General features: G+C 37.6%; 1 protein-coding gene across 4 annotated transcripts in view; it reads right to left on the bottom strand.

Annotated features, from left to right (window-relative positions):
- Window positions 1–8,763: 8,763 nt before the first annotated feature.
- Window positions 8,764–26,873, bottom strand: part of Edem1 (ER degradation enhancing alpha-mannosidase like protein 1) — a 213,992-nt gene continuing 195,882 nt past the window's right edge. For all 4 annotated transcript variants that reach the window (XM_087182044.1, XM_087182042.1, XM_087182043.1 and 1 more), the window contains one exon: window positions 8,764–9,036. The gene's annotated coding sequence lies outside the window, so the exon portion shown is untranslated. The remainder of the gene's footprint in view (window positions 9,037–26,873) is intronic.

The raw sequence follows: 26,873 nt of genomic DNA, 5'->3' as shown, positions 1-26,873 counted from the left end.
GAAGCAGCCCAAGTGCCTATCAACTGGAAACTGGATAAAGAAAATGTGGGTTTTTTTATAAAATGGAGTACTACTCAGCTATAAACAATGAAAAACTAGAGTCATTTATAGCTAAAAGGATGCATATAGAGGCCATACTCAAGTGAAATAAATAGGACACACATGTTTAAATACCAAATAGTTTCACTAGTGTGAGAAACTGATAGTGTAAACAAGGGTTAAAATTATTTAAATGAATAATTGATAATTTGAAATAGGAAAAAAGGTGCAAAGATGAAGGAGTGAAGGGAGGGGAAGGGGAAAGGAAAAGAGGGAAAGGAAAAGAGGGAAAGGAAAAACTATGAGAAAAGAAAAAAAATGGAAATGAAATCTATGTAAATAGGGAGGGGTAGAGGGGATGAAGGGTGCACAGGTAATGGGGGAAAAAAAATAAGAACCAAGATAAATCATGTACAGGTACAAACACCCAATGATAAATGTAAACGAATTGTATACCTGAAATGTACCAACAAAAGAACTAAAAATAAATAAATAAATAAATAAATAAATAAATAAATAATAACCCCCCCAAAAAAAACCAAAATAAATAAATAACAAAGAATCACCCCACAGGCTCAGGGGTCCTGCCCTGTTTAGCTGAGTTCCAAGCTCATGCCAAGAATCTAAAAAGTCTGAAAGACCTCCAGCACATTCTTTAGGGTACAACAAACACTAAACGTAGTCTACCATACACATGGCAATGGTCAGGCTAACAAAGAACAGTGCTGTCATATTTAATCTACCAAAGGCACATGGAAAGGAGTGGATGTGGACTTCAAGATAAAGTGCTTTCATGGAACTGAACTCTGAATATTTTCCTCAGGGCAGCTAAGAGAAGGTGTCTAAGGTAATCACATTTTCCCACATTGAAAATTAGGACACAAAAGGATAGAAGAAAGTGTTTCTTTTGTATTGTTTTTATTTGTTTGAGTTTATGTCTGTGTGTACACACACGTGAAATGATTCTATGTATATGAAGAAGCTGGTAAAATTCAGAATTAACGTCAATACTTTGAATTTTACACTTTCCTGGGATGGTTTGGTTTCAGGGAGATAAATGGAAAGAACTCTTTAAAATACTGTCATATCAAAAAATGCTACTTATAAACTTTTTTACCTACCTTTAAAACTCATTTCCTAGAAAAGAAATTTTCAATGTTTCAACATGCCAACAACCTTATGTTAGAAAATCCTTAAGCAAAAATTCAGGATTCTCTATCCTACATATCTAACTTTATTCCCTTCTACAAACTGTATTAGCCAGTATAGATTAGACCAGGGATGGTGAATTTGTTAGAGACCAAGTGTCCAAACTGAGACTCAAAACCCACTTATTTATTGCAAAGGGCCAACACTGCAATTAAACCTGAATACTGAGGTTTACATTTAGGAAAAACAACTCACACATTAACATCTTTTGTCTTTAAACAAAAATGCTGTGGCACACGTGCCATAGGTTTGCACCACTGGACTAGGCCTCCTCTGCAGTAACAAATCTCTAATCTGCAGTAACAAATTGGTTTCTTAATGTGGCAAAAGTACGTTTCTTGTTTATGTCAACTATTCATCAGAGATGTCCAGGGAGCTGGGTTCCACGTATTCACTCAGAGTCTCAGGCTGACAAAGGTGCCATGTGTTACAGTGGCACATCTAGTACCCAAAGCTCTCCATTAGGTCACCAATTCAGGAGAACAGAAGCTGGAAAATTATGAATTCCATATTTAATGCCTGAGTCCAAAAGTGACACATTTCTCTGGCCTGAAGTAGTCTTGTGGCCTCACATAACTGCATGGAATGAGAAACATAAAAGAGGAAGAGCAATAACAGGAGAGCATTCCTGGCAGTGCCACACAAGCTCTCAAGAATACTTGAGCACTGCTGGTCATTTAGCTCAGTGGTTTCACCGCCTGCTGCACAAGCGCAAGGACCTGAGTTCAATCCCCAGTACCAAAGGGGAAAAAAAAAAAAACACAACAAGAATACTTGACCACTAAGAATCAGACAGAAATAGGCTTTGTTCCTAGCTCCTCCACTCACAGCTTTGCATGAACTATGGGAATTTACTTAAACCCTGTAATCCATAGTTTCCTCATATATAAAATGATAGGAGTGATAATAATAAACATGTTTTATTAAGGTTTTGCTAAAGGTGAGGAGTTTTGTATAAAGTACTCGGGATGGTATGTGATACATAGCAACTCTTTACTATGCATCTGATATATAGCAAGTCCTTATTTATGATGATGAACATGATGAGCAAAATGATGATGACAATGATGATGATGTGATGGTGATGATATTTAATTCTGTAAGCATAGCCCCTTCAAGAATGATTGTCCTGGGCCAGAGATGTGGCTCAGTGGCCCAGCGTCTGCCTGGCAAGTGCAAGACCCTGAGTTCAATTCCTTGTACAAAAAAAAAAAAGAATGTACTGTCCTCTACCATTCTCCCGTTCCTATCCCTAGTGCTAACAGTTTCTAGCCTACAATAAATGCTCAAAAACATTAAATAAATGTTGCCATAAACAGACACCATATCTATAATTTTTTGTTATCCTACCCCTCTTTACTATAGCTGCTTTAACAGCTGTTTCTCTCAACCAGTGCATCCTGCTCCCATCCATCTGCTTTTTCTTTTTTTCCCCTTCTTTCTTTTCCCCTACCCCTCCCACTTCCCCTATTCCTTTAGACCTTTTCTTCCTATTACACAGTATCAGTTACACATTTTTTTTAAATTACAATATCAAGATTTAGAGGACATTACCACAGATTTTACAGAATTTAAAAGGATATAGAAAGCATATTACAAAAATCTTTTTTGAAATAAATTTGAAAACTTCTATGAAGTACCTTGGAAGACAAATTAATGAAAACTGACTCTGGAAGAAATATAAAATTTGAATAGCACCTATTAAAGAAAGTATATTCCTAGCTTGAAAACCTACCTATATGACAGCAACAGGCTCCTATACAGTTTAACTGATGAATTATATCAAACATATAAAGTAGAAAAAAGAAGGAACATTTCTCCCCTCATTTTAGGAAATCAACATTGTGCTAAGCCTAAAACTGGATAAAGATAATAGAAGAAAAAAGTATGAACATAGATAAAAATTTGTTTAACAAAACAAACTATTAGAAGTCAGATCTGGCAGTATGCAGTAAGTGGTTTTATTATAGGTGGCAGTGTTGGTTCAGCATTGGAAGATCCACCCTCATAAGTTATCATTTTAACAAAGGAAAGGCAAAAGCCATATGATCCTATCAGTAGTTGCAGAAAAAGTATTGGACTAAATTCTACAGCTGTTCATGGTAAAAGCTATCAGGAGACTAGAAGTAGAACAGAACCTTCTGAACAGACAAAAGACATGTACTCCATACTTCCAGCAAAAATGACTTATATGAATGGAAAAGATACAATGCTTTCTCCCTAAGGCAGGGAACAAGGGCAGATATGCCTACTCTTCATCTGTCCATTAAAATTTGAAACATAGGCCCCAACCAAAACAGTCTGGCAATATACATAAACAAATAGCATAGGACTGGCAAGGTAGAAGTAAAATCTTTATATGTAGATGAAATGATCATCTACAGAGAAAATACTAAGAAATCTCTAGGAGCCCCTACAACTTGTATTTGAACTTAGCAGGATTAGAAAACACAAGATATATATAAAAATTCAGGTCTATATATACTTGCTATAAATGAAGAATTGGATACTGAAATTTAAAAGTTATGTAGGAGTAGAAAGGACCTGGAAAAGTAAAAAGAAAACAGAAATAACAGTGTTGGAAGACATCTATTACCTAATTTTAAGACTTCTTCTAAAGCTACAGCAATCAAGGCAATGTTGGCATAACATTCAATGGAATAAAACAGAGAATCTAGAAATAGAACCACACATATATGGTCCATTTTGAAAGATTATTTAACATTAACATTTTATAAAACATAAATTCAACTCAAGGGCAGAGGAAAATATGTTTTCTTTGTTTTTTTCAGTTGATTATATTTATTGGTACATTTTAGGTATACAATATAATGACATTCATCATTAGAAATTTGCACCTTTATGTAATCTCTCTTGGTTCTTATTTTTCATCTGCTTTTTCAATACTATTCATCCTTTAAACCCACTCCCACCACAGAGCTTTGACAGGTCATGCCGGTCCTGCTAGTATCCATCAATTTCTCTTTCCTCAGAGTCTCTTTTTCTCTGTCAGTAATCACCGTGACTATTTAACTATCTCACATTCAATACCTTGATCCTCTAATAAGACTGTCAGTCTCCTTATAAAAAAAAAAGGCCACATAGGGCAGGGGATTTAGCTCAGTGTATTTAGCTCACCACCTGCCTTGCAAGCTCAAGGTCCCGAGTTTGATCCCCAGTACCAAAAAAAAAAGCCACATTTTCATCTCCAACAACAATTCATAATAAAGACGCTAATAAATAATATTATTTTGGAGCATCTATAAGCCAATTGCTGTACAATAGCATTTCTCAAACTCTAGCATACCTCAGAGTCACCTGGAGGGCTTGCTAACACCGAGATCCTGGACTCCACTCCCAGACTTTCTGATTTAGTAGACCTGGAATGAAGGGACATTACAATTTACATTTTTGAAGGATTACCACCGGATGTTGATGCTGCTGGTCCAGGGACCATACTTTGAGAACCATTGTGATAAAAGCACAGCCACATTATATTTGTAATTATACTTAACATTCCCAACCATTCTTTAAAATAATGCTTCCTAATAGACACTTGAGGAAGTAACTGCCTTTGAGGACCAGAAAGCTGATTGCTTAGCCAAGTTTATCCTGCTGATGAGCAACAGATGCAAGACTGGGACTCAGCCCTGGCTAAAGCGCTGCTCTTAACAACCACAAATATGACTGCATATATTGATTATCATGAAATGTAACAGTTCACTACTTCATTGAAATGAAAGATTAACTTTACTTTTTCATTCAAATTTTGATCAAATTCTAACACCCAGAAGCTAAGAACTATAGTGTGCATGTCACTCAAGGAAATTTGCTCCAGCCAAACAAGGACATCTTTGCTAATGACCAAAGCCCTAATCAGAACTACAATGCATACAAACAGCAATGACAGAATAACCTCAATCACCACTCAGGGAGACTGACTTACAGCCCCCAACTGCTTTGAAACACTGGCTGGATCTTTCCTTAGGGACTCCCACCTGTCTTTAGTGTTTGTCTTTTATGTTCCAGTTGACATTTTGGCTATTTCCTATGGAATCTGGTTTTTTAAAATATATAAATAAACCAAAAGCCTTTAGCACTTTCTCAAAGTAGCATCTGTACGGGCTTAGCATCCAGAAAATCCTGGGAAACAAAGCTTCCTTTCCTGTGACCACATTGCCCTCTAGGGGCCATCAGTTTCCAAACAGGAATAACTCCACTGCTTCCCTGCCTGGATAAATGCTTCTGAAGTCCAAAGAGCGAGCTACCCCAAGCCCAAGAAGCATAGCCAGTGAGATTTGTGGAGTTACATATTTGTGAAACAGAGAAAGAGGGACCACTAATGTCCTTTTCCAGGCCCTTTTTCCTACAAAGACCCTAAAGTCCTGACCATATCTCATCTATCCAATTTTCAAGCACCTAGAACTGTGTGCTCAAGTACAGATCAGACAAAAGAAACAAAGGACATACAAAAAAGAAGGGTGGACATGGTTTTAAAAAAAGACTCAAAACCATGAAACATAAAGAATGGATGTTATTTAGACAGAAAGGGAAGGCTCCAGATGCTGCAGGGACTCTTCAAATAGGTCCAAGGCAGACAGCATTCGAAGATGGCATCCTGCTAGCTGTTAAAAGGTATTCTCCAATGAGGGTTCTAAGGGCAAATACATTTCAGGAATGTGGATAAAATAAAGTCGAGCAGATTTCCTTTTTTTTTTTTTTTTTTTTTTGGTACCAGGGATTGAACTCGGGACCTTGTGCTTTTGAGGCAGGCGGTGGAACCACTGAGCTAAATCCCTGGCCCCAGCAGATTTCTTTAATAGTGGCTCTCTAAGGAATTTTAATATACAGTCAGTCTTCCATATCCATAGGTTTCACATCCACAGATTCAAACACTAATTTAAAATATTTGCAAAGGAAAAATTACATACATACCAAATATGTACACATATTTTTTCTTGGCATTATTCCCTTAAACAATACAGTATAACAATTATGTATATAGCATCAATAATAAATTAGGTATTGTAAATAATCTAGAGATGATTTAAATATATAGGAGGATATGCAAATTGTATACTCTTTTATATAAGGGACACTTGTGAGTTTGGTATTAACAGGTATTCTGGACCAGTCCCAAAGAGACATTCCAATAGATGACTGTACTTTAGGTTTTATCAATCCCTAGTGGAGTAAAGAATACAGTATGTTTGCCAAACACATTTGATCAGAAATCCTTTTCCCCAAGGAATGCCTTTTAAGGTGTCACTAGTTTTCATTGAACTCACTTGGGGATCATTAACATTCACAATATATTAGTTGTCCTAAATCCAAACTTGGACAAATGAGAATAACTGTGCTAGAGGACTAAGGTTTGCTCTGCACAACCTAATGGAACAATAATAATAATATAATTGGTATCACACTCTACAAATTAAATGCACTCCTTATACATTTTCTCATTTAATCCTCAGATCAATTCTGTGAGATATGCCAACAAGTAGCATTGTGTTTTAATGAAAATATGAGCTTCATGTAAGTCACTTGTCCAAGGAGATGAAACTTGGAAACAACAGATCTAACCCTTGAACTAAGGTCATTCCACTCCCGGTTGTTTGCTAGTTTTTGTGTATTTTTTAAGCCAAAGAAAAAGTAGTGAATTTCCCCTCCCAGAAAACATTTTAGCACTGACTGATGTCTGTGTAACAACTGTAAAACCACTACTTTTTCTTAAGTTCTTAACTTCCTGTACTAAGCTCATTTACTTCTAACAAAAACCCTATGAGACATAAACTATCATTATGCTCATTTTCCAGGTGAAGAAATTGAGGCTCAGATAAAGAGGAAGTGACCTATCCTAGGTCAGCCAGATGTCTTTTACTCTAGAGAAACCAGTCTAGCCATTTAAACTGTTTTGGGGAAGCTCAAATCATTAAGAGATTGCTAACATCTGAAATTTAAATGCTCTCTGAAAATCTATGTCTTAGACAGGTGTTCACCACTTGTGCCCTGCCCCAATCCTGACTCCTTTCCTCCTTCTCCTCCTCCACCCTTAATAGCAGGTTCATGAGTTCTAGCAAAATCCCTGCTAGAAACAAACTATGCCAATGTTTCCAGTTATCTACCCTAGATGCTAGTCTCCCATGTTATGTTGTTTCCTTTATTCAGGGTATACATGTTAAGTTTACTTTTCACTTTGAGGGGCTGGTACTGAAGGAAGGACCACCTGCTTCTTCTAGGAAAATAATGATAGCAAAAAAACTCTTACTATTCACAGGCTTGTTTTTTTAAGACATTCTGTCAACTCTTTCTAGTTATAATCTGAAGTGTTAATTGGTTCTATAGTTTTGTTTTTACCTGTGCTTATCACTTCATAGGCTTTGCAAACATTAAAATAAGGAGACCAAAATCTTCCAAACTTTTAAAAACAAAAGTTTGGGAGTTGGACATTAGAAGTGAATATAGCCAGCCCAGGGATTTAGCTCAGTTGTGCTGCTGCCTGCCTTGCAAGCCCAAGGTCCTGAGTTGGATCCCCAGTACCAAAACAAAAAAAGGAAAAGAAAAGAAAAAAAAAGGAAGTGAATATAGCCAATTTGAAATGTGTGCTAAAAAACAGAATAAATTCTCAGGACTTGTTAAAGATAACCTTGAATCAGTAACTATTCAAGATCACTTGATTGCATAAGCCCTTGTCCTTCATCTTTTCTTTCATAGGAAATAAAATTTTAAACAATAGTTAGATCTGTGAACTCAGAAACACCACACCTGGTTTTTTTATAAAATGGAGTACTACTCAGCCATAAAAAATGAGAAATTAGAGACATTTATAGCTAAGTGGATGCACATTGAGGTGATACTCTTAAGTGAAATAAATAGGACACACATGAATAAATTCCAAATAGTTTCTCTGGTGTGAGAAACTGAAAGTGTAAATAAGGACTAAATGTATAATAGGTCATGTGAAATAGGAAGAAAAAGGGCAAAGGGGAAGGAAGTGGGAGGGCTAGAGGAAAGGATAGAAGGGAATGGGATTAATATGAGAAAACAGAAAAATAGGAACAAAATCTTTGTAAATAGGGAGGAATGGAGGGGTTGAAGAGAGGGCTGGGCAAGGGTGAAAAATAAGAACCAAGAGAGATTATGTAAAGGTGCAAATTTCCAATGATGAATATCATTATATTGTATAGCTAAAATGTACCAATGATTAGAATGAATGATCAATAATGTAAAATAGGAAGAAAAGGTCCAAAGGGGTAGGGGTAGTGGGAGGGGCAGGGGAAAGTAAAGAAGGGAAAGGAAAAATGCTGAGAAATGGAAAAAATGGAAATAAAGTCTTTATAAATAGGGAAGGATGGAAGGTGTGAAGGGAGGGCTAGGAATGGGGAAAAAATAAGAACCAAGATGTATTATGTAAAGGTATAATTTCCAATGAGAAACGTAATTGTGTTGTATACCTACAATGTACCAATAAAAGAATTTAGTATTAAAATAAAAAAGAAACACCACACCTACATATGAGTTCTTTAGTTATTTATTTGAATTTTTCTCACACTGCTTTAAAAGAATACCATGGACTGGGTGGCTAAAATAGCAGAAATTTATTTTCTGAGATTTCTGGATCCTAGAATTCCAAGATCAAGTTGTCAGAAGGCTTTGTTTCTTCTGAGGTCTCTCTCCTTGGCTTGCAGGTGGCCATCTTCTCCCTGTACAGTCTTCTCTCTCTACCCATCATGTCTTAACCTCTTTCTATCAGGACATCAGTCATATTGGTACCATCCAGAAGACTCACTAGACAATAGAAAAATGGGGATGCCAATTAGCTCCCTCAGCTTCAAACAAAGCCATTCTGCTTTCTCTGCCTATATCTTCCACTTCTATATAAAATTTTGTAAGGATTCTGCAACAGAAAGCTTTTGAAAACTACCAATAACTCAGATACTGATTTCATTTTTAGTATCCCATGATGACAATTGTCCTGAGGAAAGAAGCCCAAGGAAGAGGCATTCTCAGCAATCACTCTGGGCTTAGGGTCAAAAACTACTACCTGGCCCCTTCCACACAGAGCAGAGGAGATCCTGAACAGTGCATGGGCTGCCCTGTGGCCTGGCCCCTTCAGAACAGAGCAGTGGAGCAGTGCAGGCATCAATGCACAATCACCCACCACCTCTAGCCCCTAGGCCAAACGAGAACATGGATCCACATCACAGAGAGGCAGTGGGTCAGAAAGGACATTGATATGAGCTCCAGAAGATAGAACAGAAGTGAACAAGAGAAAGAGGGCCTCTCTGAGGCTCCTAGATGAAAAGTGAAGCAAGTCTCTGCAATAAAGGCACACCAGACCACCATAGTTGGTAAGTTGGAGGGATCACCACCTCCCATCAGAACCAGGACTATCTTCAGGGGAATGGCAGCTGGGACCTGCACTAGAACCTTGCAGAGTTCAACCCAGCAGGAGGTCAGAGATCTCAACTTGGGACATGCAGACAGAAAACAGCCTGAACCTCAAGGGACAACTGCTGGCTTGTTAAGACTAATTAACTTGCATCTGCACACTCCTGTCCATGCTGTCTATAGTGACAACAGAGACATAGCCGGAAGAAGGCCCTTTATTTTTATTTTTTATTTTTTATTTTCAAAGTAATTTTTTCTTATTTTCAATATTTTTTCTAATTTTTATCTATTGTTTTCTCTTTTCAAATATTTTTCCTTCTTTTTTCTCTTTTTCTTTTCTTTCTCTTTCTCTCTCACTCTATCTCCCACCTTGTTCTTTATTTCTCTCCCTTTATCCCAGTTCCTGTCCTAATTTGAATTTATTTTTTTCTTAATTTTTCTTTTCTTCTCTTTTTCCTACTCTCAATTGTCATTAGTTTTAAAAGAAAAGTGAATACAGTTTCTAGCCTCCCTATTGCTGTTAGATTTTTCTGTTCTTGTGTTTCTTCTTTCATTCTGTCTTCTCCTCTTCTCTTCCACAGCTTCCTAGGGTTTGTGTGACCTTCCTGTCCCCTCTGACCTCACTTCTAAACTTTCCATATCATACCTATTTATGCCTCCTCCGCAACTCCTTCTAAGTCCCCATCCTGAACAGTAAAATTGCTATATTGAAGAATTTCTTCACTATAGACATATTATGGGCTGGTCCTCAACTGATTTAATTCACAGCTTTAAAAATGATAGATTAATAACTACTACAACTTGTCATTTTCTAAACTGTGTTTGATGCTATTGTTGTTGCTCATTGTATCACTTGAGCTTAGGTGTTATGATTGATCTAATCAGTAGTACTTTCTGGTATACTGAAAATGAGATAGCCTAAGAGTCATTAGAGACTCAAAACCTAAAGGCCAGATATAGCTGGAAGACACTTCTGAGAAACAATCATTCCATAAAGGTTCTAAATACAAGCAACAAAGATACTTACAATAAGCAATATTGAAGTATCAACCCAGGAATTGAGCCAAAAAAATACCAACACTAAAAATAGAAATGACAAGACACCTAAGAAAGGCACAAAATCAGGATAGCAGCTCACCAAAGGCAAATTCTGGGGGAAACGAGGTGAAAAAGTCTGATAATCAATTACCTGGACACCCTGCACCAATGGTACAGGAAGTAACAAAACACATAAATGAAGCTCTAGAAAAATTCAAAACAGAAATAATTTCCCAAATCACAGAGATGGTGAGGAAAATGAAATACATGACTAAAAAAGAAACAGGTAAAAAATAATAGATGAGCTCAGGATCATGATGCAAACCATGAAGGCCCACCATAGGAAAGAAATGGAATCCATGAAAGAGATTCAAACAGATATAAAGGAGATTAAAAACTCTATTGAAAGCATTCACAGCAGAATGAGTGATTGTGAAGACAGAATATCATATATAAAGGACAGGATTGTGGTCAGTGACTATGAAAAGAGAGATCTCTTAAAAATAGTAAGGGACCATGAGAAATCAATCCACCAGCTCCTAGATGATGCAAAGAAAAATAATATAAGACTGATAGGAATCCAGGAAAACTCAGGAGAAAGTAGAAATGACATAAAACAACTGTTCACAGAATTAATGACAGAAAACTTCTCAAACAAAGCAAATGAATGTGACATTGAGATGAGTAAGATATATAGGACTCCACCTAGCCATGATCAAGAAAAACTCTACACCTAGAAATATAATAATCAAGATCCATGAAACCCAACAGAAGAACAAAATACAATAAGCAGTTAGAGAAAAGAAACAAATCACATACAAAGGGAAGCCGATCAGAATCACAGCAGACTTCTCAACACAAACCTTCAAGTCCAGAAGAGCATGGAGTGAGGTGTGTCAAGCCCTAAAAGGAAAAAACCTCCCACCTAAACTGATATATCCTGCAAAACTATCTTTCAAGTGAGGTTGCGACTTGTGTGGAACATGCCAAATCACCCCGCCACAGACAGGCAGGTCTGCAGAGGCCCTACCGAGGTCGTGAGTCATGTGGACCATGCCAAATCTGCCTGCTGCAGACAGGCAGGTCTGCGGACCCCCTAGCAAGGTCACGAGTCATGCCGAATCAGCCCACCCTGCGGCAGCAATCGACTGGACACCCCACACACACTCCTCTGTACAGCCACCTGGTTCCACACTACAAAGACGCAGAGGACACTGGATCACCAGACCATGCTACTGGGTCCTGCCACTCCCGGCCCAGAGGTAGGGTCTTCTGAGCCACCATCGCACTGCTCCTGGTCCAGCGGAAGGGGCATCCTGGCCACCATCTCTCCAGCTGCTCACAGCCCAGAGGAAGGGGCTTCCAGGCCACCATCCCTCCTGCTGCTCCTGGCCCAAAGGAAGGGACTTCTGAGCCACTGTCCTGCTGCTTCTGGTCCAAAGGAAGGGGCTCCCTGGACAACATCCATCCCACCGCCCTCAGGCAAGAAGAAAGAGGTTTTAGGCCACATTCTGTCCCACAACTCCCAGCCCAGAGGAAGGGGCTTCTAGGCCACCATCCCTAGTACTGTTCCCAGCCCTGGTCAAACCTCTCCCACATCAGAGGAGGTGATCCTCACTGGCAACAATAGCACCACAATGCCCCCCTAAGTTGAAATCAGAAAACACGTAAATGAGTCTCAAAACTAGACTTCAAGATCACCTACAGCAACCCCAAAGGGAAATGAAATGGAACACTCTGATACTCAACCACCTGGACCCACTGAGCTGGCAAAAAAAAGGATCTGGAAAAAATGAAATTAGAAGTAATTTCTCAGATAACAGGAGAAATTGTGCCTCTAGTGCAAGATATGATTAATAAATCTAGACAGGAGCTGAGGAACATGAAGGAATCCCAACATAGAAAACAAATGGAATCCATAAAACAGATGCAAATAGATTTCAAGGAGATGAAACACTCCATTGAAAGTCTACACAGCAGAATGAGCCAATGTGAGGACAGAATTTCAGATATAGAAGATAAGATTGCAATTAATGACCAGGAAAAGAAAAATTGCTTCAAAATTATAAGGGAACATGAGAATTCAATCCAGGAGCTGCTAGACAATGCAAAGAAGAAAATCATAAGACTGATTGAGTCAATGAAGAAACAGGAGAGAGTTTAGATGAGATTAAAAAAAACTCTTCGCAGAGTAATGGCAGAAAACTTCCCAAGGAGGGGAAAAGAACTTGACATACAGATAAGTTAGGCATATAGGACTCCACCTAGCCTTGATCAAAAAAAATCTACACATAGGCATGTAATTGTTAAGATTCCAGGAACAACAGAAGAACAAAGTTCTACAAGCACTCAGAGAAAAGAAACAAATCACATACAAAGGAAAGCCCATCAGAATCACAGCAGACTTCTCAACACAAACCATCAAGGCAAGAAGAGCTTGGAGTGACATATTCCAAGCCCTAAAGAAAAACAGCCTCCAATCCAGGTTTATGTACCCTGCAAAACTATCTTTCAAAATGGATGGAGAAATAAGATACTTTCATGACAAAGAGCACATTAGGAACTTTGTGAATACCAAACCAGCACTCCAAAGAATTTTACACAATATCCTAGGAACAGACATTGAGGATCACAACCCCAGGAAGCAAAGCAGAATGAACCCATCTGGCATGACAAGAAATTAAATGTAAAGGGGGAGAACCCAACAAAAAGAAAAAGTCATGGCAATGACAAGTTAATACATTTCAGATATAACCATCAATGTTAAGGGTCACAATTCACCAATCAAAAGAAATAGACTGGCAGAATGGGTCAAGAAGCAAAATCCAACAATATACTGCATACAAGAAACACACTTCATTCAAAAGGAAACTCATAGACTGAAAGTTCAAGGGTGGAAAACAATACTCCATGTGATGGGAATGGGAAAAAAGCAGGAGTAGCTATCCTCTTTGCAGATCAAGTAGATTTCAAACCAACACTGATTAAGAGAGTTGAAGAAGGACACTATATCCTCGTAAAGGGAAGAATCCAAGAGGAAGAGACGACAATCATAAATATCTATGCACCAAACACTAGTGCACCCAACTATATAAAGCAAATACTAATGGACATGAAAAGCCATATATGCACCAATACAATTGTAGTGAGGGACCTCAACACCCCCCGTCACAAATAGATAGATCAACTAGACTAAAAATAAGTAATGATATACTAGAAATCAATCAAACTCTTGAACAAATGAACTTAACAGATGTGTACAGAGTCTTCCACCCCACAAAATCAGAATACACATTCTTCTCAGCTGCACATGGGTCATTCTGCAAAACAGACCACATACACACACACAGAACATGTTTAAGAAAGTGCATAGGAATTGAAGTTATCCCCTGTATATTATCAGACCATAGTATGATGAAATTGGAGATCCATAGCAAAAGAAACTGGAAAAATTTCAAAAACATGTGGAAATTGAACAACATGCTTCTGAATAACCAAAGGGTCACAGAGGAAATTAAAGAAGAAATCAGACAGTTCCTCAATTAAATGACAATGACAATGAAACACATAGGAATCTGTGGGACGCAATGAAAGCAGTCTTATGAGGGAAATTCATAGCAGTGAATATGAATATTGGGAAAACAGAATGAGCCCAATTCAACAAGTTGATGCTGCACTTCAAGCTTCTAGAAAAAGAAGAGCAGGACAACCCCAGAGCTCATACAAGTGAGAAAAATATAAAGATCAGAGGAGGAATCACTGTAATGGACACTAAGAGAATGATACAAAAAATCAATGAAGCCAAGAGTTGGTTCTTCAAAAGAATCAACAAAATTGACAAACCCTTAGCCAAACTTATCAGACAAAGGAAAGAAAAGGCCCAAATCCATGCAATTAGGAATGAAAAGGGTGAAATTAAAACAGACCCAGCAGAAATCCAGAGGATCATCAATACCTACTTCCAGAACCTACATGCTAATAAGATGGACAACACAGAAGAAATGGACAGATTTCTAGATACATATGAATTACCAAAGTTGAACAAAGAGGACCTAAAACTTCTAAAAAACCCAATATCAACCAATGAAATTGGAAATGTAATAAAAACTTATCAACTAAGAAAAGCCCAGGCCCTGATGGCTTCACTGCTGAATTCTACAAGACATTTAGAGAGGAACTGCTGTCGCTACTGTTCAAACTCTTCAATGAAATGGAAAGGGAAGCAATATTCCCAAATTCATTCATGGAAGCAAGCATCACCTTGATCCCCAAAACAGAGAAAGACCCAACCAAAAAGGAGTACTATAGGCCAATCTCACTAATGAACATAGACATAAAAATCCTTAATAAGATACTGACAAATAGAATGCAGAAGATCATCAAGAAGATCATACACCTTGATCAAGTGGGATTCATCCCAGGGATGTAGGGATGGTTCAATATATGCAAATCAATCAATGTAATACACTATACAAATAAAGCCAAGGACAAAACCATATGATTATCTCCATAAACTCAGAAAAAACATTTGACAAAATCTGGAATGAATTTATGATACAAATCCTACAAAAAATTGGAATAGATGGTCTCTACCTCAAACTGATAGAAGCCATCTATGAAAAACCAACAGCCAATATCATACTAAATGGTCAAAAACTGAAATCCTTCACACTCAAATCAGGAACAAAACAAGGATGTCCACTATCACCACTCTTGTTCAATATAGTTCTGGAAACATTAGCCACAGCAATTAGACAAGAGAAAGAAATAAAAGGAATAAAGATAGGAAAGGAAGAAGTCAAATTGTCATTATTTGCAGATGACATGATACTCTATATAGAAGATTCCAAGAACTCCACCAAAAGTCTTCTAGACTTAATAACCAAATTCAGTCAAGTAGCTGGTTACAAGGTCAACACAAAAAAATCAATAGCTTTCCTCTACACCAATGACTGACTCACTGAGAGAGAAATAGGACAAATAATTCCTTTCACAATAGCATCCAAAAAACTGAAATACCTAGGAATCAACCTAACAAAAGAAATTAAAGACCTCTTCTCTGAAAACTACGGCTCTCTGAAAAGAGAGATTGAAGATGATATCAGAAAATAGACAGACATCCCCTGCTCCTGAGTAGGCAGGATTAATATAGTGAAAAGAGCCATCCTTCCAAAACTGTTATATAGATTTAATGCAATTCCAATTGAGATCCCAGCAGCATACTTCATGGACCTTGAGAAAACAATCCAAAAATTCATTTGGAACAAGAAGAGACCCAGAATAGCAAAAGCAATTCTAGGTAACAGAGACATGGCAGGGGGTATCACAATCCCCAACTGCAGCTATACTACAAAGCTACTGTGATGAAAACAGCATGGTACTGGCAAAGAAACAGACCTGAGGACCAGTGGAACAGATTAGAAAATGCAGAAACAACACCAGACACACTCAGCCATCTCATCTTCAATAAAGGAGCCAAACACCTTCAATGCAGGAAAGATAGCCTCTTAAGTGAAATAAATAGGACACACATGTATAAGTACAGAATAGTTTCTCTGGTGTGAGAAACTGAAAGTGTAAATAAGGACTAAATGTATAATAGGTAATGTGAAATAGGAAAAAAAAGGGCAAAGGGGAAGGAAGTGGGAGGGATGGGGAAAGGATAAAAGAGAAAGGGATTAATATGAGAAAATGGAAAAATAGGAACAAAATCTTTGTGAATAGAGAGGAATGGAGGGGTTGAAGGGAGGGCTGGGCAAGGGTGAAAAATAAGAACCAAGAGAGTCTATGTAAAAGTGCAAATTTCCAATGATGAATGTCATTATATTGTATACCTACAATATACCAATGATTAGAATGAATAATTGATAATGCAAAACAGGAAGAAAATGTCCAAAGGGGGAGGGGGAGGGGGAGGGACAGGGGAAAGGAAAGAAGGGTAAGGAAAAATGATGAGAAATGGCAAAAATGAAAATAAAGTCTTTGTAAATAGGGAAGGGTGGAGGGGGTGAAGGGATGGCGAGGAATGGGGAAAAAATAAGAACCAAGATGCATTATGTAAAGGTACAATTCCCAATGAGAAATGTAATTGTATTGTATACCTACAATGCACCAATAAAATAATTTAATTTTTTTTAAAAAAAGAAAGAAATGGAATTCATGAAACACATTCAAACAGATATCCAGGAGATTAAAAACTCCATTGAAAGCATGCAGAGCAGACTAAGAGAATCTGAAGACAGAATATCAGATATAGAAGACAGGATAGCGGTTAAGGAGCATGACAACAGAGATTTCTTAAAAATAGTAAGGGACCATGAGAAATCATTCAACAGCAGCTAGATGATGCAAAGAAGAATAACATAAGACTCATAGGAGTCCACAAAAAAACAGGAGAAAGTACAATTGACATAAAAAAAAAACTGTTCACAGAAGTAATAGTAGAAAACTTCCCAGAAAGAGGCAGAGAATTGGACAAACAGATAAGTGAGGCATATAGAACTCCAACTAGCCATGACCAAAACAAATCTACACCTAGACATATAATAGTCAAGATTCGAGAAACCCAACAGAAGAACAAAATTCTACAGGCAGTTAGAGAAAAGAAACAAATCACCTACAAAGGATAGCCCATCAGAATCACGGCAGATTTCTCAACATAAAGCCTAAAATCAAGGAGAGCCTAGAGAGAAGTATTTCAAGCCCTAAAAGAAAATAAGGTCCAAACTAGACTGTTGTATCTGGTAAAATTATGTTACAAATTTGATGGGGAAATTAGATACTTCTATGACAAAGAACACCTGAGAAATTTCATGAACACCAAACCAGCACTACAAGCAATTTTAAGTAATATCCTAGAAAAAGACAATGAAGGTCACAACTCCATGAGGCCCAACAGAGAGAAGACACCACACAAGGTAAGACACTAAAAGGAAAAGGGGGAAAATAAATAAAAGAGCCAACAACAGTAAAACATCATGACAAGGATGAGTCAATATCTCTCAATTATAACTACCAATGTCAATGCCCTCAACTCACCAATCAAAAGAAATAGACTGACAGAATGGATTAAGAAGCAAAACCCAGCAATATGCTATATATAAGAAACACACCTAACTCAAAACAAAATCCATAGACTGAAAGTAAAAGGATGGAAAACAGTTCTCCACGTGACAGGAACCCAGAAAAAAGCAGGCATAGCAATCCTATTTGTAGACAAAGTAGATTTCAAACCAAAACTAATTAAGAGAGACAAAGATGGTCACTACATCCTTGTGAAGGGAACAATCCAAGAGGAAGAGATGGCAATCCTAAATATAGATGCACCAAATATGAATGCCCCCAACTATACAAAACAAATATTAATGGACATGAAAAACCAAATAAGCACTAATACAGTTGTAGTGGGGGACCTCAACACCTCTGTATCACAAATAGACAGATCAACTAGAAAAATTTCACAATGAAATTCTAGAACTGAACCAAGCTACTTAACAAATGGACTTAATAGATGTTTACAGACTGTTTCACCCCACAAAATCAGAATACACATTCTTTTCAGCTGCTCACAGGTCATTCACCAAAATAGACCACATGCTAGCTCATAGGACATATCTAAGTAAATGTAAAAGAATTGAAGTTATCCCCTGTATATTATCAGGCCATAGTGCAATACAATTGGAGATCTATTAATAAGAAACCACAACACTCCCACAAACACATGGAAATTGAAAAACACCCTCCTGAACAACCAATGAGTCACAGAGGAAATTAAAGAAGAAAGTAGACGGCTTCTACAAGTAAATGATAATGCCAGTACAACATACAGGAACCTGTGGGACACAATGAAAGCAGTTCTACATGGGAAATTCATAGCAGTGAATGCCCATATTAGGACAAAAGAGAGAACTCAGATAAATAACCTAATGCAGAACATCAAGCTCCTAGAAAAAGAACAGCATAACAAACCCAAAGCTCATACAAGAAAGGAAATTATAAAGATCCGAGCAGAAATGAATGCAATGGAGACCAAGACAATGATACAAAAACAATCAATGAATCAAAGAGTTGGTTTTTTGAAAGAATAAATAAAATTGTAAAACCTTTAGCCAACCTTATCAAGAAAAGGAAAGAAAAGGCTCAATTCCATGCAATTAAGAATGAAAAAGGGGAAGCCACAACAGATCCAGCAGAAATCCAGAGAATCACCAGTACCTACTTTGAGAACCTGTACTCTAATAAAATGGAAAACACAGAAGAAATGGGCAGATTCCTAGATACATACCAATTGCCAAAATTAAATGAAGAAGATATAGAAATTCTAAACACCCCAATAACAATGAGTGAAATTGAAAATATAATAAAAAAAATACCAACAAAGAAAAGCCCAGGTCCTGATGGCTTCACTGCTAAATTCTACAAGACATTTAAAGAAGAACTCTTGCCATTACTCTTTAAACTCATCAAGAAAATTGAAAGGGAAGCAAGGCTTCCAAATTCATTCCTGGAAGCAAGTGTTACTTTGATTCCAAAATCAGGGAAAGACCCAACCCAAAAAGAGAACTACAGACCAATATCCCTAATGAACATAGAAGCAAAAATTCTCAAGAAGATGCTGGCAAACAGAATACAGAGGGTCATCAAGAAGATCATACACCCTGACCAACTTGGATTTATCCCAGGGATGCAAGGATGGTTCAACATATGTAAATCAGTAAATGTAATACACTATATTAACAGAGTCAAGGACAAAAACCATATGATCATCTCAATAGATGCAGAAAAAGCATTTGACAAAATCCAAAGCCCATTCATGAGAAAAATGCTACAGAAAATTGGAATAGAAGGCCTTTATCTCAACCTGATTAAGGCTATCTATGAAACAACAATAGCCAACATCATACTAAATGGTCAAAAACTGAAAACTTTCATGCTAAAATCAGAAACAAGGCAAGGATACCCACTATCACCACTCCTGCTCAATATCATTCTGGAAACATTAGCCATAGCAATTAGAAAAGAGAAAGAAATAAAAGGAATAAAGATAGGAAAGGAAGAAATGAAATTGTCATTATTTGCTGATGATATGATACTTTACATAAAAGACCCAAAAAACTCAGTCAAAAATCTTCTAGATCTAATTGACAGATTCAGTAGAGTAGCTGGGTGTAAAGTCAACACTCAAAAAACAATAGCCTTCAGGGGCCAGGGATTTAGCTCAGTGGTTCCTCTGCCTGCCTCGAAGGTGCAAGGACCCAAGTTCGATCCCTGGTACCACAAAAAAAAAAGCCTTCTTATATGCAAATAGCAGACCCATTGAGAGAGAAATTTGGGAAATAATTCCTTTTACAATAGCATCCAGAAAAATGAAATATCTAGGAATCAATCTAACAAAGAAGCAAAAGACCTCTACACTGAAAACTACAGCACTCTGAAGAAGGAGATTGAAGAGGATATAAAAAAATGGAAAGATATCCCTTGTTCCTGGGTAGGAACAACCAATATAGTGAAAATGGCCATACTTCCAAAGCTAGTATATAGATTTAATGCAATGCCGATTGAAATTCCAACAATATACTTCACAGAAATAGAGAAAACAATCCAAAAATTCATTTGGAAGCAGAAGAAACCTAAAATAGCAAAAGCAATTCTAGGCAACAGAGACATGGCTGGGGGTATCACAAAACCCAACTTGCAACTATACTACAAAGCTACTGTGATAAAATCAGCATGGCACTGGCAAAGAAACAGACCCGAAGATCAGTGGAATAGATTAGAAGATGCAGAAACAACCCCAGACATACTCAGCCACCTCATCTTTGACAAAGGAGCCAACCACTCTCAGTGGAGGAAAGATAGCCTCTTTAATAAATGGTGTTGGAAAAACTGGATTTCAACCTGTCAGAGATTAAAACTAGACCCATACCTATCACCGCGCACTAAACTAAGATCGAAGTGGATTAAAGATCTAAATATTAAGTCAGAAATACTAAACTTGCTGGAAGATAAGTTAGGTAGAACTCTTGATGACATTGGCATAGGAAAAGACTTTATGAACAAATCTTCAGCAGCTCGGGAGCTAGCACAAAGAATCAACAACTGGATCTCATTGTATTAAAAAGCTTCTGCACTCCAAGAGAAACTACCAACAGAGCTAAGAGACAAACTACAATGTGGGAAGAAATATTTAGCAGCTATAGCTCAGACAAAGGTCTACTATCCAGAATATATAAAGAACTGAAAAAAATCAGACCTCCAAATTCAAAGACCCAATTCAAAAATGGGCATCTGAAATGAACAGACATTTCTTAGACAAAGAAGTAAAAACAGCAAATAAATATATGAAAAAATGTTCAACATCACTGGTCATTTGAGAGATGCAGATGAAAACAACACTGAGATTCCACCTCACCCCACAAAGAATGGCTGCTATCAAGAAATCAACCAATAACAAATGCTGGTGGGGGTGTGGAACCCTTCTCCATTGTTGGTGGGAATTGGTGCAACCACTGTGGAAATCAGTATGGAGATACCTCAAAGAACTAGGGGTACAGCTCCCATTTGAGCCAGCTATTCCCCTACTGGGAATCTTCCCCAAAGAATTAAAAGAATCATACCACAGCCATATATGTGCACCTATGTTTATAGCGGCACAGTGTGTAATAGCTAAACCTTGGAAACAGCCCAAGTGCCCATCGACTGGAAACTGGATAAAGAAGATGTGGTTTTTTTATAAAATGGAGTACTACTCAGCCATAAAGAATGAAAAACTAGAGACATTTATAGCTAAATGGATGCATATTGAGGCCATACTCTTAAGTGAAATAAATAGGACACACATGTGTAAGTACCAAATAGTTTCTCTAGTGTGAGAAACTGAAAGTGTAAATATGGATAAAATGATTAAAATCAATAAATTGATAATTTGAAATAAGAAAAGGTCCAAGGGTTTGGGGATGGTGGGAGGGGAAGGGAAAGGGGAAGAAGGGAAAGGAAAAACTATGAGAAAAAAAATGGAATCAAATTCTGTGTAAATAGGGAAGGGTGGAGGGGGTGAAGGGTGCACAGGTAATGGGAGAAAAAATAAGAACTAAGATACATCATGTTCTGGTACAAACGCCCAATGATAAATGTAAATGTATTTTATACCTAAAATGTACATATATATATATATATATATATAAAGAATATCTGAGTCATTAGCACAGGGTGTTATGCTTAGCATTGTCTCTGATGGAGACCCTATGGTTCATATGTGAAAAACCCCATATGTGCCTTAGTAAACATGTATTGACCACTTACTATGTGTAAGCCCACTTTCTAGAGCTCTTACAGAGGTTTGGAGAATGAATCTGATATAGATTCTGACCTTAAGAATGTAAAAGTAAAAATGGAGTAAAAGTGATGGCAGAACTCAAGGGACTTCACTCCAATGAAACTGACAATTTCTCCTCTATTGTCTATAGACGTATGGTTAGTGACAGACAATGTTCCAGGACAGTAACCAATGATGTTAAATAGACCACCATGACTTTGCACACAAGAAAAATGTGTAGTCTGGATCCACTATTCATAGGATTCTGGGCTTTTCACCCACCACGGCACTTGATGCAGAAAGAATAAAAATGCATTATTTGCAGACACACAAAATTATAATCTCCCACCTTTACAGGACTCTTACTTTATGCAAGCATCAGGGATCCCAGTTTTTTGTGGGGTTTTTTCTTTTTTTGGTACCAGGGATTGAACTCGGGTCCTTGCACTTGCAGGGCAGGCAGTGGAACCACTGAGCTAATCCCCAGCCCAGGTATCCCAGTTTTTGACAGAATTATGGCTTAGGTGACTGTGTAGAAAAAAGTTTAACTTAGCAGTTCTGACACTGCCTAGATCTGTTTGCAAAGTTAGCCCTTCACTATGAACTCCAATTTCAGGAGTGTTCCCACCATTCCCTACTTGATAAAAGTGACTCACTGTGCCTAAACATAAATCATCTGTATCAATAATGTAGTTTACATTGACCACCTCCTTTTGGTCTGAGAGTCTGAAATTTCGGTAGGTTTCAGGCCATCCATGACAAGTCCTCCTCCCCATCAAAAAATCCTTGGGCAACAAATCTCTAATTGGCTTCCCTCACAGACAACATTTCACACTTGTCACAATTCAATACTGGAAAAATTGAGTGTGTCCTATATAACCCCAGTGGAGACCTCCTGGAAGTTTAGGCCTGGTCTCCTGAAGACCTTGCCTCACATGCCTTTTCCTCTCACTAATTTTTCTTTGTACCCTTCACTATAATAAATCTTAGCTGTCAGTACAACTTTTTCTGAGTCCTGTAAGTCCTCCTTGCAAATCCTAGAAAGCTGGGAGTGATCTTAGGGGCCTTCAACACAGTGACCTGTCACAAAAATTCCAAAATACATAGACTTCTCTGAACCTGAAATGTTACAGCAATACACGGTGCCTGCCAATCCCCCCATCTCCCAGATTCTCCTTTCTTACAGTCAGGATCTAACTGGTTCCCATCCTGGATTCACAGATCTTACCATAGCTGGAGTCACTTGTCCATTACCAAAAGGCTCTACTCCCAAGATTTGAAGCCAGTTCTTTTTCTGGCCAAATGAATCCTTTTTTTCAACCTATCACAAGATTCAGCATGAATCTCTTCTTCTTGCTTATCTTGCTTCAACCTTGTATGACAGCCTTACTCCAAAGATCAAGTTTCTACTCATTATCCTGATTTTTTCACAGAGCCTCTGCCTTTATAATCCCAGGCCCTCTTGGGCACTGCTTTGATCTTTCTACTAACCAGGGAATTAGTTCACTCTAATTGCACCTCTAACATGTCTGTATTATATACACATTTTGGCAGGTTTGGAAGTGAAAAAGCAAAGTGCAAAACCAACAGAAATGCAGAAAAATAAACTAAATAGGAATACACACAGCTACAGCATGCTGGCCTTAAATTATTGATATGTTTAGGTTATTTCTCACATTTTGGCTTGGATATTTATACTATTGTTACTGGATTTTATAGAGCAGAAAATATATTTAGAATTAAAACATCTTATTCTAGAACACTACTATATTAACAACAAATATTTAGGAGTAAGAAAGGAATTCAAATCATGGGAATAGAGCTACAGTGAAGAGGACAGACTTTGCTCAGCATTTTCAATCATCCATGAAAAAACAAAAAGTCTGTTTATCTGGTACCTACCCCACCCACCCACCCAAAAAAAAACCTGTGAAAATGCTGTATTCTTCATGTACTGTGATAATTGTGGCAGAGAATAAAAGGGGAAGAGAAAGAAAAAGAAAAGACAACCTGAATATAAAATAATGACCACAGGAAGTTGGGAATGGTAATGGGAGGGTAGATAAAGGAAGGCTTGATCAATATACACTGTGTGCATGTATTAAAATATCATATAGAATCTCCTTAATGACTGACCTATGTCCACAGTTCAGCAACCCAGTACACTGTAGAATACTGTTTCCCCTTATGATCACATGACGGCCTGGGAAGACTACTTGCCATTGCTCAGCATCCCAGACTCACAGAGCTTATCTCTAGGCCAGGAAAAGATCAAAATCCAAATTTTGAAGTAGAGTTTCTATTGAATGTGTTCCATTTTTGCGACATGGTGACATAAAAAAGAAAATTCTTAATTGAGCCATCGTAATTGAGGTCTGTCTGTAATTAGGTAATGTATTAGCTCAGGTTCTTTGTTTTAACTTAAACTCCATTTTAAATACAAAATGTTTCAATTAATTCTAATGAATCTCCTTTAAGAGAATAAAATATTTTTTGGAACAAGTATTTTTAATAAATAAACTTGTGTTTGAACTTTGAACTACATAGAGTTGGCTTGACCAGAAAGCAGATATTCCTTAGAAGTTCTGTGATCTGAGCAAGTCACTTCACATCTCTCAGCCTTGGTTTGATTATTGATAAACTAAGGAGATAATGTTGACCTAGAAGTATGTAATCTAAATAAAAATGGCATGCAAAAAAGCACGTAATACCTAAGTACACAGTAAACAGATAAAAACTGGTAGTTGCAATAATTACCATAGTCTTATACTGTGTCTGTGCATCATTACTTTGAATAAAAGGAAACAGCTTTGAATAGAAACAACTGGGTTCCAGTTATGCCCCATCTGTGCATCAATCACAAAAGCTCAAATAAATCTAGGGTGATCATACATCTCTATTTTCCAGGGACAATCCAACCGGATACATTTCTGGGTAATTATCTATAGCACCCTCTTTTATTTTCAAAAGGTCCTGCTTTAGAGAAGTTACACAGGTTAAACAGTTAATCTGTTATTAGGCAATTAGTTCTGGCATTGTGGTTCAATTTTCTGTAAAACTGGCAAAATACCTGTCTAATCTATCTCATTAATTTATGAGGAAGAGCCTAAATGTGTTATTTTTTATAATAGAACCTATCAAAGAAAATTCATATTTTATAATAATGAATGAGGGTTTGCACTGTTATATAAAGGACATAAGCTCTTTATACTCAGTGAATTTCTTGCAAAATTTTCCTCCTCATATCTACAAAGTCTTTCTCATACTCCATGATAAACATAACTGAAAACCAAAATCAATGAGACTATAGTCCTTCTCTTAAAATCCAATTATGAAGAATGTTATAATTTTCACACTATAAAGCTTTTAAGCTCATAGCACACTCACCACTACTTCCTAGTCTGTAAGCTGGAGTACACATTCCTCATCACTCAAAGATTTTACAACAGTTCCTTCTGGACACTGAGAGCAACCACTACTGACAAATGATAGGTAGTCCATGAACAAATGTTTCCCCTCCTTATTTACCCCAACACCTTTATTTTATATTTAAGATCATAACCCATGAAACTGGTTATGATTTGAATTTTAAATGCCTCCCAAAAATCATGTGTTAGACAGGCATGGTGGCTCATGCCTGTAATCCAAGCTACACAGCAGGCTGAAGCAGGAGGATGGCAGGTTCAAGGGCAGCATGGGAAATTTAGTAAGAACTCCTTTCAAGGGCCAGGGACTTGGCTCAGTGGTTCCACCACCTGCCTCACAAGTGCAAGGTCCTGAGTTCGATCCCCAGTACCAAAAAGAAAAAAAAAGAACTTGTTTCAAAATAAAATTTTTAAAAACATCTTGAGATGTACCTCATTGACAGAGTGCTTGCCTACCATGTGTGAGGACTTGAGTTCAATCCCTGGTTCTAGAGAGAAGGAAAAAAAGTGTATTGTCAGGCTTGGATCCCAACCTGTAGTGCTACTGAGAGTGGTGAACCTTTAGAGGTGAAGCCTAGGGGCAAAAAGTTAGGTCATTGGTTGTGTAATCTTTAAAGATATTTTGAATGCCTGCTCCTCTCTCTCTCTCTTTTTGCTTCCCAGCTGCCATGAGATGAGCAGTTTCCTCCACCATGTGCCCCCCACCATGATGTAATGCCTTGTCACTGGCCCAAAGGCAACAGGGCCAAGCAACCATGAACTGAACCTATGAAACTGTGAAACAAAATAAATCTTCACTCCTTATAAGTTGATATTCTGAAGTTTTTTGTCACAGTGATAGAAAACTAGCTAACACAATAGCAGTGAATTTTATAGTAGCACCCAGTCTGGCTATTTTCATTGCACCATATTGACAGGTGGAGACCTTAAAGCAGAGGTTAGATCACATTAAAGCAGACAAATTAATATTCTGAGGCCACTTGTCTACTAAGACTTTTCTAAATACTTTTCCCAAAAATATGGTATAAAATCATGAGTCCCCTTTGCTTATTTATCCACTTTGAATCAAACTGAAGTATTTACAGTGGTCTCTAAAACCCTTTATCATCTGATCTTCTCTTGTTCCTTCTCCATTATCATCTATTCCTGCTTTTTACTCCAGCCATGGTTGCCTCCTTAGGAGCTTTGTCACATATGCCTGGCATGCTTCCTCCTTTGTACTGGCTGTTCCCACTGCCTGGAATGATCTTCCTCAGATACCTGCACAGCTCTCTCAGTTTCCTCCTGCCAGTCATTGCTCAAATGTTACCATGGCCCCAGACTCCACGCTGACCACCAAATGCAAAATGGCTACCAACCCTTACCCCACTGGCACTGCCAATGTTCTTAATTCCTCTTATGTTCTATGTTTGCTTGCTAATATTCCCTGTCATTTATTTATTATGTTTATTATTTTT

The sequence above is a fragment of the Heterocephalus glaber genome, unplaced genomic scaffold (genome assembly GCF_053883595.1).
Source record: "Heterocephalus glaber isolate CG9 unplaced genomic scaffold, H.glaber_assembly_v1.0 deba00001472, whole genome shotgun sequence".
Lineage (NCBI taxonomy): Eukaryota > Metazoa > Chordata > Mammalia > Rodentia > Bathyergidae > Heterocephalus > Heterocephalus glaber.
The sequence above is the reverse complement of the archived record's forward strand: the minus strand, read 5'-3'. Positions and strand labels throughout refer to the sequence as shown.